This window comes from Zootoca vivipara, chromosome 12 (assembly GCF_963506605.1).
Source record: "Zootoca vivipara chromosome 12, rZooViv1.1, whole genome shotgun sequence".
NCBI lineage: Eukaryota > Metazoa > Chordata > Lepidosauria > Squamata > Lacertidae > Zootoca > Zootoca vivipara.
In genome coordinates, this window is record NC_083287.1 from 37,860,607 (window position 1) to 37,871,668 (window position 11,062).

Below are 11,062 nucleotides of genomic sequence, written 5' to 3' on the forward strand. Positions count from 1 at the left end.
CAGCCTTTTCAAAATGCAAACTGCAGAGGTCCTTATTATTTATTATTATAACATTATTTGTGGAAGGGCAACTTTGGAATGGGTGCTACATTCTTATAACAAGTTACATTATATGATTGAAAATGTTTGGAGGGGAAGAGCACAATCAATTCTTTCCCATCGACCAAAAAGCTACATGGATAGAAGTAGATTTCTTTTTTTCTTTTTTGTTGCTGCAATAAAATGAGCGGCTTCTTACAGTTTGACAGTCAAAGGGACTGGTTTGGGTAGCCAGGGTTAAAGTATGAGTAACTGGTGTCCTGGCAAATAGTTGTTTGTAACATGAAAGGCCACAGATTCAATTTAAAGACACCTGTGAAATGTAAATGAAGGATAGAGGCATAGCAGAATACCTGGGGAAGGTTCAAAACAAGTTTCTATGCTTCTAGCCCAAACCATATAAAATCCTGAGTTGTATAAAGAGCTCTCATCATTTGCTGTTCATATACAGAAGTAAATTTAGCAGTTGAAAACACTAACAAAATAATTGAAAACAAATGAAAATTCATTTTAAGCTCTTTTTAAACCCCATTTGTTTTTGTCTAGTGCATTGCAGATCTATTTGACTTGACAGTCATGGATAAATTGCCACTATTAGTTATTAATGGGAATTTATAGACTTAATTCCAAGCCTGCTTTGTGTGTGTGTGTGTGTGTGATGTGTGTTGGGAAAGGATCTGAATCGTTATATGTTTAATATTGAAATATGTCATATTGAACAATGTGTCAAATAAACCAGCATATTTGCATTAATTATGCTGATTGTGGTTGATGAAGTGGAAGACTAGAAGGGGGGATATGAAGAAAAACGAGTCAATGTTAATATTATGTGAATAAATTTGTGGCTGGTAACCATATGTAGGAAAATGGCATTTGATTGCAGCAAGAATATCTTATGTGTTCTGAATTGATACATATTTAACTAGTGAGTACCTATCATTATGATTGTGGATAGTGGCATTGTAGGGAACCTCTAGGGATGGAGCACATTTCTATGCACAGAAAAATGCATTTCATGTTCCACTGGAATGGCTGGAAGTGCAGTTCAGGTCTTGCAGTGGTATATTTGTCCCCAGACGAAGCACTTCCCAAGTGCACCTTCTAGCTGAGTCAGTTGCCTCACTTTGCCTAATGCAAGGGCCGGCTCCCTAAGCAACCTGCAGGTCAGGGCCTATTTGTTCAGCACCATCAAAATCAAGGGGGTGGGACCACTAAGAACCGGGCCTCCTCCTATCTTCCTAGTCCTACTCTAGTTTTCATGCTGTTTTCTTGCTGGACTGCCCTAAAGAGATGAAACGGAACTAGAATTAGGTTTGCGGTTGTTAACGGTTTCCTATTTTTTAAAGTATATTTAAACAATTTATATACCCCTTATCTATAATAGTCTCTAAGCTGTTTACAAAAATACAATGCAAAGAACAACAATAAATTAAAATGATAAAGGTAGGTAGCCGTGTTGGTCTGACGTAGTCGAAACAAAAAATAAAAATAAAAATTCCTTCCAGTAGCACCTTAGAGACCAACTAAGTTTGTCATTGGTATGAGCTTTCGTGTGCATGCAGACTCATACCAATGACAAACTTATTTGGTCCCGTAAGGTGCTACTGGAAGGAATTTATTTATTTATTTTAAATGATAAAATCAGACTTCAGCTGAAATGCCTGCTGGAATAATAATAAAAATGTCTTCAGTAGGTGCTGGAAGTTCAGTAGGGAAGTGACCTATCTGGCCTCAGCTGGAAAGGAGTTCCATAAAACACATTACTAAACAGTTCCTGGTGGATAGGAGAGCCATGCATCTGAGCCATGGAGGACCACTAACAGTCACTCCCCCCAAGGCATCAGTGATCAGGCAGGGATATACAGTAAAGGATTGGTTCAGTTTGCCAAGCTCAGGTCCTTATCAAGGTGAAGGCAGTTCACTGCTTTGATTTTTTAGTGCTGTCTGTTCTTTCTCTCTGAATGGTTGCTTTGCAATTTTAGAACCATGAGCAATCAGGCCAAAGAGCCTCTTTAGACATACACAGTCACTTCTGCATGCCAGGCATGGCCTCTTGCTTGAACTGTTCCTGATCACAGACCCTTGCCCTGCCCCAGAGTCTGTTTCCAAAGTTCTCCTTTCTGAAGGGGAGGCATCCGAAATGAGCTGTTTCAGAGCAGCCTCTTGGCATTCACTCATATCTGTGTGTAAGACTTTACCTGGCCATGTTGCAATCCTTGACTGGGCTTTGTTCAGTTGCCTCTGATAGCAGCAGCAGCTACTCCTCTGTATTTGTTTTCTTGCAGCATTGTCTGAGGCAAGTCATCTACAAGTCCTGGACTGAGAAACCATGGAGTCACTGCCAAGAGCTTATCTAAGCATGTTTTAATATCAAGGAGAAAGGTGCAAGAAAAGTGCAAAGGAAAATGGATGTGGCTCATTTGTTCTGCTTTTGCACCAGCAGGTTGGGTGTGTTTTCATTGGGGTCACGATGCTTCAAAAACACTGCAGTTGTCATGGGACATTGTCCACCACATTCTAGTCTGCTTCTTGGTCTCACCAAACCCAGTACTGAATTTGTTCTCAATCTGTGTTTTGTCCTCTTCTGCCTGATCAGAGATGCAAGTCTCCTTTTTTATGATTCTTGGTGTTCAGTTGGGGGGGGGGGACTACTGCCAAAACAAAGCTGACACTTGCTGTGGAGTGTTTTCAGAGAGCCATACTGATGTGATGGTCACTATAAGCCTCATTCGTTTTTTACGCCGAAAACATAGGTGGGGAACCTGTGGCTCTCCATATCAGGCTTTACCAGCTTTGGGTCTCCAGATGTTGCTGGACTACAGCTTCCACTATCCTTGACCGTTGGCCATGCTGTCTGGGGGAGATGGGAATTGGCATCCAAGATTGGGAAAGGCTGCTTTAGATGTTGTTGGGCTACAATCCCCATCATTCCTGATCGTGAGCCACACTGGCTGAGGTTGATGGGAATTGTAGTCCAACGGCATCTGGAGGACCACAGATTCCTTTAACCCTGCCTTCATGCTACGGTGGTTTTCCTTCGGGGGGGGGAGGGTGCCATATCTGTGTGGTAGAACAGCGTTTCTCAACCACTGTTCCGCGGCACACTAGTGTGCCGTGAGACGCTGGCTGGTGTGCCGCGACATGCAGTGACGGGAAGGGCGATTTGCATTGTCACGTGCCTGGCGGCCGCCAATAACCAAGACTGACCCACCCGGAAAGCAATATTTCTCCTCCTCTTTCCCAAAGCTCAGTGCAAACGAGCCTGGTGGCCGCCAATACACAGCGCTAACCCACCGGAAAGCAATATTTGGCAAGTGTTTCTTACAGTCATAATTATAATATAGGGCGGCACAGAGTTAAATTTTTTAACTTTTTTAATGGTGGTGTGCCTCGTGATTTTTTTCACAGAACAAGTGTGTCGTGGCCCAAAAAAGGTTGAGAAACACTGTGGTAGAACACATGCTTCAAATGTAGAAGGTCCCAGGTTCATTGGTTTGGAGGAGGTACCCTGGGTTGAGCACATGCTTTTCATACAGAACGTTCAAGGCCTGGTATCTCTCAGGTTAAAAGACCTCTTCCAGAGACTATGTAGAGCAGGCACCCCCAAACTTCGGCCCTCCAGATGTTTTGGACTACAATCCCCATCATCCCTGACCACTGGTCCTGTTAGCTAGGGATCATGGGAGTTGTAGGCCAAAACATCTGGAGGGCCGAAGTTTGGGGATGCCTGATGTAGAGCCACTGGTAGTGCAGGACTAGATGGAGTAATAGTCTGAACTGGTGTAGAGCAACTTCCTGTGTTTTCAGAACATTCAGTAGTTTCCTCAGAAGCTTATCAAGGTTTGTTTGTTTTACAAGAAGACATTTGGAAATGAGCTTTTCAGAAGGTAAGCTTGCCCACTATTATTAGTCTCCCCCTACAGTGTGTAGGCATCACAGGAGCATGTTCTAGGCATCATTGGTATTGTTTGTGAACTGATGGTAGAATGAGCCACAGAAATCCCTGTGAGGTACATGGACAAGGTTCCTTGGGGCAGGGCGGGTTAAACACTGACTTCTAAGAGTACCTGGCAAGGACAACAGAAAGTGACCTCGGAACATGCCCATCTGAAAAACAGATATTGAAGCAAGCTTTGATCTCAAATACAGGGTGGGCAGGCCTGTAATCTTTGTTAATAGGAACCTTTAAAAGGAGAGAAGCCCATAAATAAGATTTTGTTCCTTGAAGCAGGCTGCCCCTCCTAAGTGATCGCTTCTGCACCTGCAAAGATACTGTGGCGGCAGAAAATCATTTGCCCTCCCTGAACCTCACACGCAGCATGTTTGTTTAAGAGTTGGTGCAGGCAGGACTTCCCCTGGGCTTAGAATGGGGAATTTCAGTAATGGATGATGTCTTTACATTGATAATGCCCAATGCAAACAGAGTTGTGTGTAATTCTCTGACCAGTGAGTGTATTGGGGCATTTTTAATGCATGTGCCTTTCTGAACAAAAGCTGGCTGAGCCGGACACACCTGGTCAGTTAGTTCCATCTAATTTTAATCCTTGAGGTTTAAACCTCCTTTGCAGAGATCTGTTTAGGGGATCAAAAGTAAATAACACAGGCAAATCTCTAGCTGAAAGCGTTTTCTGTTTCTTTTGTCTTTGGTGAATGCATTTGCTGAAACAGCACAACAGATTAGGGAAGAAGACCCTGCCGTCATTGCCTGTGAGCGCAGCACTGTTTTGTAGTGTAGATCCTCTTGGCTCCTATATCCTCAGCCTACACTTCCTCGTGAAATTGCACCAATTTAGCAAAATCCATGATGACTAGGGCATTTTGCGTCTCGGTGCATCAAACAACAAGGGGCTGTTTTCTTTGATGTGACTCCATTTATTTGCATCTGGGAGAGAGGTGCTGTTTACAATTTGTGTGTGGTCTTTCTTTGGTTCATTCCTCTTCATTGGCAATCCAACTCACCAGTAATTTGTAAAAAACAACAACCCCAAAACCACCCCACTTTAGCCCTGCTTCCTCCTACCTAGAAACCTACTGTCACATTGGGTTTTAGTAGCTACCGCTGTGTTATCAAAGCAAGGCATACGTCAGCTTTTGAGCAAACCATTTTGCCTACAAAGGGGATGTGTGCTTTTGTCACCATGCATAGCTAATACACAAGCAGGCCCATTTAATTCTTTGTAACTCTAGCTGTTGATTGGGTGTGTTCTGAATATCATATCTTGGCTTTATGTGATTGCGCTTCACCCCCCTGAATGCAACCTCATTGTGTAAGCTGGCAAATGAACCCGGAAGTCCTCAGTTAACTTCGTGTCCCATTACAACTGAACTGGAAACTGCGACGAATGGCTTCAGAACAAGCCCTGCTTTAAAATTGGCTTCATATCCTGCCTTGATTTGAAGTCATTCACCATAGCTTCCCAGTGTGGACAAAATGGGAGACCGTAGTTAACAGAAGAATTCCTGGTTTGCTTGCTCAAAGGGGAGAAGAAAGTGTGCAAAGGGGAGAAGAAAGTGGCTCTGTGTGGCAGAATGAGGTTTGAACATACTTTGGCTTATCTTATTATACGGATACTATTTTAAAATATGGGACGCGGGTGGCGCTGTGGGTCAAACCACAGAGCCTAGGAATTGCTGATCAGAAGGTCGGCGGTTCGAATCCCTGCGATGGGGTGCGCTCCCATTGCTCAGGCCCAGCTCCTGCCAACCTAGCAGTTTGAAAGCACGTAAAAACGCAAGTAGCTACAGCGGGAAGGTAAACAGCTTTTCCGTGCACTGCTCTGGTTCACCAGAAGCGGCTTTGTCATGCTGGCCACATGACCTGGAAGCTGTACGCCGGCTCCCTCGGCCAATAACACGAGATGAGTGCGCAACCCCAGAGTCGGTCACGACTGGACCTAATGGTCAGGGATCCCTTTACCTTTACTATTTTAAAAGACAGCTGTACTAGTAAGCTAAACAGGTTTTTTTTTTTTATCCCACCCATTCTCTAAGAAGCGCAGGATGGCATGCAAGGCTCCCCTTTTCAACAGCCCTGGGAGGTAGGTCAGGCAGGGAGATAATAATGACTGGGTCAAGATCACCCATCATAGCTGCCAAGTTATCCCCTTTTTAAAGGGATTTTCCCTTATGCTGAATAGGCTTCCTCGTGAGAAAAGGGAAAACTTGGCAGCTATGTCACCCATTGAACTTTGTGGTCGAGAGGGGATTTGAACTTTGGTCCCAGTCCAACACTCTGACCTTCATACCAGAGGTGGGCAACCTGTGGGCCTCCACCCTTATGTTCTGTGGCCCTCCGGACACTGTGGGCCCACTCTTGCCCTCCAGACCACCCCTTGGGATTTGCTTTCTTTTCCATTGGAAGGGAAATGGAAGCTGCTACATGGTGAGTTCAGGGTTTTAAAAACCCTGCAATGAGCAGGGCCGGTCCTATTATTAGGCAAAGTGAGTTGACAGCTCGGATGTAGTGGCAGCACCTCACTGTGGGCAAGATTCAACTGTTCTTCTTCTTAGGTGATCACTCTTAGCCGAGTAAGATTGTCTTCCATAAACACGATTCTGTGCATGGAAGTCACCCTTTCATATTTTGCCTCAGGTGGCAGAAGGTCTTGGACCGGCCCTCACAGTGAACTACTAGATGTGGGGAGGCTGTCAGGTCAGCAGCCAGATTCCACCTCAGGGCTATATGCTGGATCTAGCAACTTGTAAGCTCACGTTAAATTCTCACAGAGGTTTGCAAACATTATCCTTCAACTTTATTTATTTTAGAGCAGTGCTATTTTTATCGCCTGCTAATGTCATCTACCCATCTGTTGTAATTAGTAATAAATTACTCACAGAAGGAACAAATATTTGACTCTGATTACAATGAGTTAGAATAAGCATTGCTTTTTTAAAAAGGGGTTACATAAATAGCTATGTTAATGTCATTAACTGACTTATTTCAGCAGCGCTGAGCTGGTAATGCAATAAGAAAAGGAAAGATGTGCCTTAGCTTCTGCGTCGATAAAAGCTGTATTTTTAACATAAAAAAAACCCTTAAACATCTGATTGTGATATAGTGGGGTATAAATGCAGTTATTTGACAATTGCAGCTCACTGTACAGCTTTAAAATACATGTTAGAAACATCTCTGCATATTTGAGCAAATACCCCCATTACTGCTCTTTTGAAAGAATCTTTAAATAACACACAGCTGCTTGATGTGAGTCTGTCCTTTATGCTTTTGCTGTGCATTCTTTTCTGACAGGGGGTTTCTGTCACACTAAATAATTTTTAAAGAGCTTCCCTAGTTGTTGCAACCCTATCTCAGTGTTGCTTGCCATGGTCTTTTTTTCAAAAGAAACAAATAAAAAGGCAACATGTGTTAACAGCTGTTGATTGGGGTTGAGATGCCTGTCTGCTAGGGCCAGGAAGCATCCGCATCTGCCCTCTAATATAGAAACGGCTGTCAACAAAACTGCATTTAGTGGTGTGACTGTGGTTGTTTTATTGGACTTCAAGTTGTGCCTGCAATTCAACATTGTTTAATACATCATGGGGTGTGGGGAACTTTTCAGATGAAGCAAATGACATTATTGCAACCATCCTGGTGGGTTATATGAATATTTAACAAGATTTATATAGTGCATAATAATCAACAACAAAAGCCCATTAAAAACAAATGTTAAAAAGAAGTTGACATAAAATTGATCAAAATAGAAATAAAGCCAGCAGCTTTAAAGCAAATATACACAATGCACACATTGTGCACAATGCACAATACACAAATATACACATATTAACGTGACACGTCTGGGTAAAAAAGGTAAAGGACCCCTGACAGTTAAGTCCAGTCACGAATGTCTCTCGGGTTGCGGCGCTCATCTCGCTTTACTGGCCGAGGGAGCTGACGTTTCTCTGCAGGCCATTTTCCCGGATCATGTGGCCAGCATGACTAAGCTGCTTCTGGCGAAACCAGAACAGTGCACGGAAATGCCATTTACCTTCCCGCCGGAGTGGTACCTATTTATCTACTTGCACTTTGACGTGCTTTCGAACTGCTAGGTTGGCAGGAGCAGGGACCAAGCAACGGGAGCTCACCCCATCGCAGGGATTTGAACGGCCGACTTCCCAATCGGCAAACCCTAGGCTCAGTGGTTTAGACCACAGAAGGTTCCTGTATAATATTAATGGGCCGGGAGTTCCAGAGAGTAGGTTCAGTTCCTTGCAAATGTGGAATTAAAATTATGTGGCCCTTACAAAGATACATCTCCTGCTATCTGGAATCCCAGCTCTGAGCATTGGAGAGATTTAAGCTGCACTCAGATATGGAGTTTATTGCAATAGTTCTAGCACTGCTGATCCAATTTCTAACTTAAAAAAAACAAAAACTGTGTAGGACCCACATGCTGCAGGCTAGCCATTCCTGCAGTAGGAAATCTTTGTCCAACTTGCAAGGCTCCTGTTTGATCCTTGCATCACCTGCCACCTGCTGATTCATTTCATCACATTATTTTGCCTTAGGGATCTGGTGTATTTGCAAAGGGACCTATTCACAACCCTTCTGAGTTGTGTAGCACTGTGGGGTGCTGCACTAGTGCCCCTAGCAAACCCTGTGCCATACCTCCAGTTAAGTGACTGTTTGTCTAAACAATCATGCATCGATCAGTGACTTCTCTATGTATGGTGGGGAGAGGATTCCCAGAAGCTTTTGTTGAGCAGCAATGAGCCTGCAGTTCCTTGTCCTCAAGTTGAGAGCTGTTGCAACTCCCTTACAATATGCTGTATGCTAGCAGGTGTGTCTCTAATTTACCTGTCTATTTGTCCACACTTGCAGAGCCAGGGGGAGGTTGTTGTGCCAGTGCTATGGTCCTGAGTTGAATTGCCAGGCTCCCCAATGTTTGGATCTTTAATCATAACTAGTAGACAAATCAGAATTAAAGGATTTTGAGGCCGCTTCAATATGACACTGTTGATTTCTTTAGCCTTGCAGGGGAATATAAGCCCAGGGTTGCCTTTTAGCAGTCTGTTGGGTTCCAGGAAAAAGCACAGCTTTCACTTCTTTGAAAGTGAGTTTCTAGCCCTCAGGATTCTGATGAGAAGACTGACAGCACCACCAGAATGCATACACCTGACAAAGTGAACTATAGCTCACTGCAGGGGATGTCACAATAAATCTCTTAGTGTTTTGCAGTGCCACAAGATGCTTTGTTATTCGTGCTGCCACAGACTAACCTATCCCTCTGGGAGGCTTTTGAAAGGTTCAGCTACCAGAAAGCAAATTGATATCATGGGACTGGTTCTTCATTTTTTGCAGCTGTTGAGATGGGACTTCAAGGCCAACTTGTTCATGTAAATTATGTTAATGATCTGCAAACAGAATATGCAAATCAGCTGCCAATCTTTGACTCCTATTATGTTTGTATCATGCTGTACAAATTGCCTGCTTCTGCAGCAGAGCGTAAGAGGAAAAAACTCACTGAGCACAGTTTGATAATATGGGTCCAATGGTTAAAGCCCCTTTGGTAAAATTGAAAAACAGGGCATGTGTAGTGAACAAACCAATATGCTTTACTGCAGTGTGATAGCACAAGTGCTTGCAACTAGGTATTTTTAGAACCTGGACTTAATTGTCATATGGTTGGGGGCGTGCTAGAACACCATTTCATTACTTCACATCTCTCTTCTTCCACCACCATTGTTGGGTGCTTTACAGCTTCTTCTGCATTCCTGATATGTTAGAGCAGGGGTCAGCAAGGTTTATCTTGCCTGGCCCAGATCGGTCCTGCAGAGATCCCTCCGTGAGCCGGATTGCACACGTGCCTGTGATTTTCTGCATCTGCGCATGCACAGACATGATTTTTGGTGCCGCAGAAGCAAGTCCCCACACCACGTTGCACCAGTTTAGCACTGTGCACAAGCAGTCAACTTGGTTTGTGGGTGGCTCGTGGGCCAGTCAAATGACCTCCATGGGCCACTTCCGGCCCATGGGCCTTAGGTTGCTGACCCCTGTGTTAGAGCAAAGAACGGTTTGGCAGACCCTCCTCCTGGTAAGGGAAGGGGGAATACCCCAGCACAGGTTGACTGGCTGATGAGAGTTGTGGTCTAAAACAAGGGTCAGCAAACTTTTTCCTCAGGGAGCCGATCCACTTTCCCTCAGACCTTTTTTTGGGGGGGGCAGACCCCACCTCCAACCGACTCTCCCCTTCCTTCTCCACAGCACCGGATGAGCCCCAGTGGCTGCTTACCTGTGCCTTGCAGTGGCTGGCAGTGGCAGTGGAGGAACGATGAGTGGCGCAAAAGGTCTGGCTTTGGAGAGGGGCTGCTTAAAATGGCACTCAGCCAACCGCAGCTCAATAAAGCCCAGAACACTTCCTCCTCTAGGCAGGGCGGGGAGAAGCCAGGAGGAGGGAGGGAGGAGGTGTTGCCGTGGTGCGTGTGGGGGAGGGGGAATGGCGCAGCCTGAACAATTGGATCCATGCGGCGATTTCTGGACCGTCCACGGTACTGCCTCAGCCTCTTTTTAAAGCTGCCTTTATATATTATATTTGAATTGGTCGCTTTAATGTGATTTGTTGTTTTCTATTATATTCTAGGAATGCAGCTTTTTTTATTTTGTTGTAAATTTCTGACTTTGTCTGCAGAAGACTGAGATAGAAATAATAAATGGCTTCCTCTCCCCAGCAAAGGACTGGACAGCAACCTAGTTAATCTTACACTAACCCTATATTCTTCTTCATAGGCTTTCCTTTCAGTGAGGATTTTAAAGAAGCTAGTGCATTTGACTGAGATGAAAGCGTTTTAATGGATATAAAAATCATTGTTTTGCCCCTAAGGGACAATTTCACAAACTGTTGACACTGATATAGTCCCGCTGAAGTCAATTAGAGGCTGAAGAGCAGTTATCAGCTCCTTACATTATCAGCTATTGCTCTGTTGGCACCTCTTAGAGACACTGCACCTGATCCCTGCTTCAGACATTTTGTGATGTTAATTGCATGACTAGATCTGTGGGAAACTGAAGGTTAATTGGCACTACTATGGG

At 44.3% G+C, this 11,062-nt stretch overlaps 1 protein-coding gene across 23 annotated transcripts in view; it reads left to right on the plus strand.

Annotated features, from left to right (window-relative positions):
• KIAA1217 (KIAA1217 ortholog) overlaps positions 1 to 11,062 on the plus strand; it is a 333,401-nt gene that overhangs the window by 161,545 nt on the left and 160,794 nt on the right. The window lies entirely within an intron of this gene.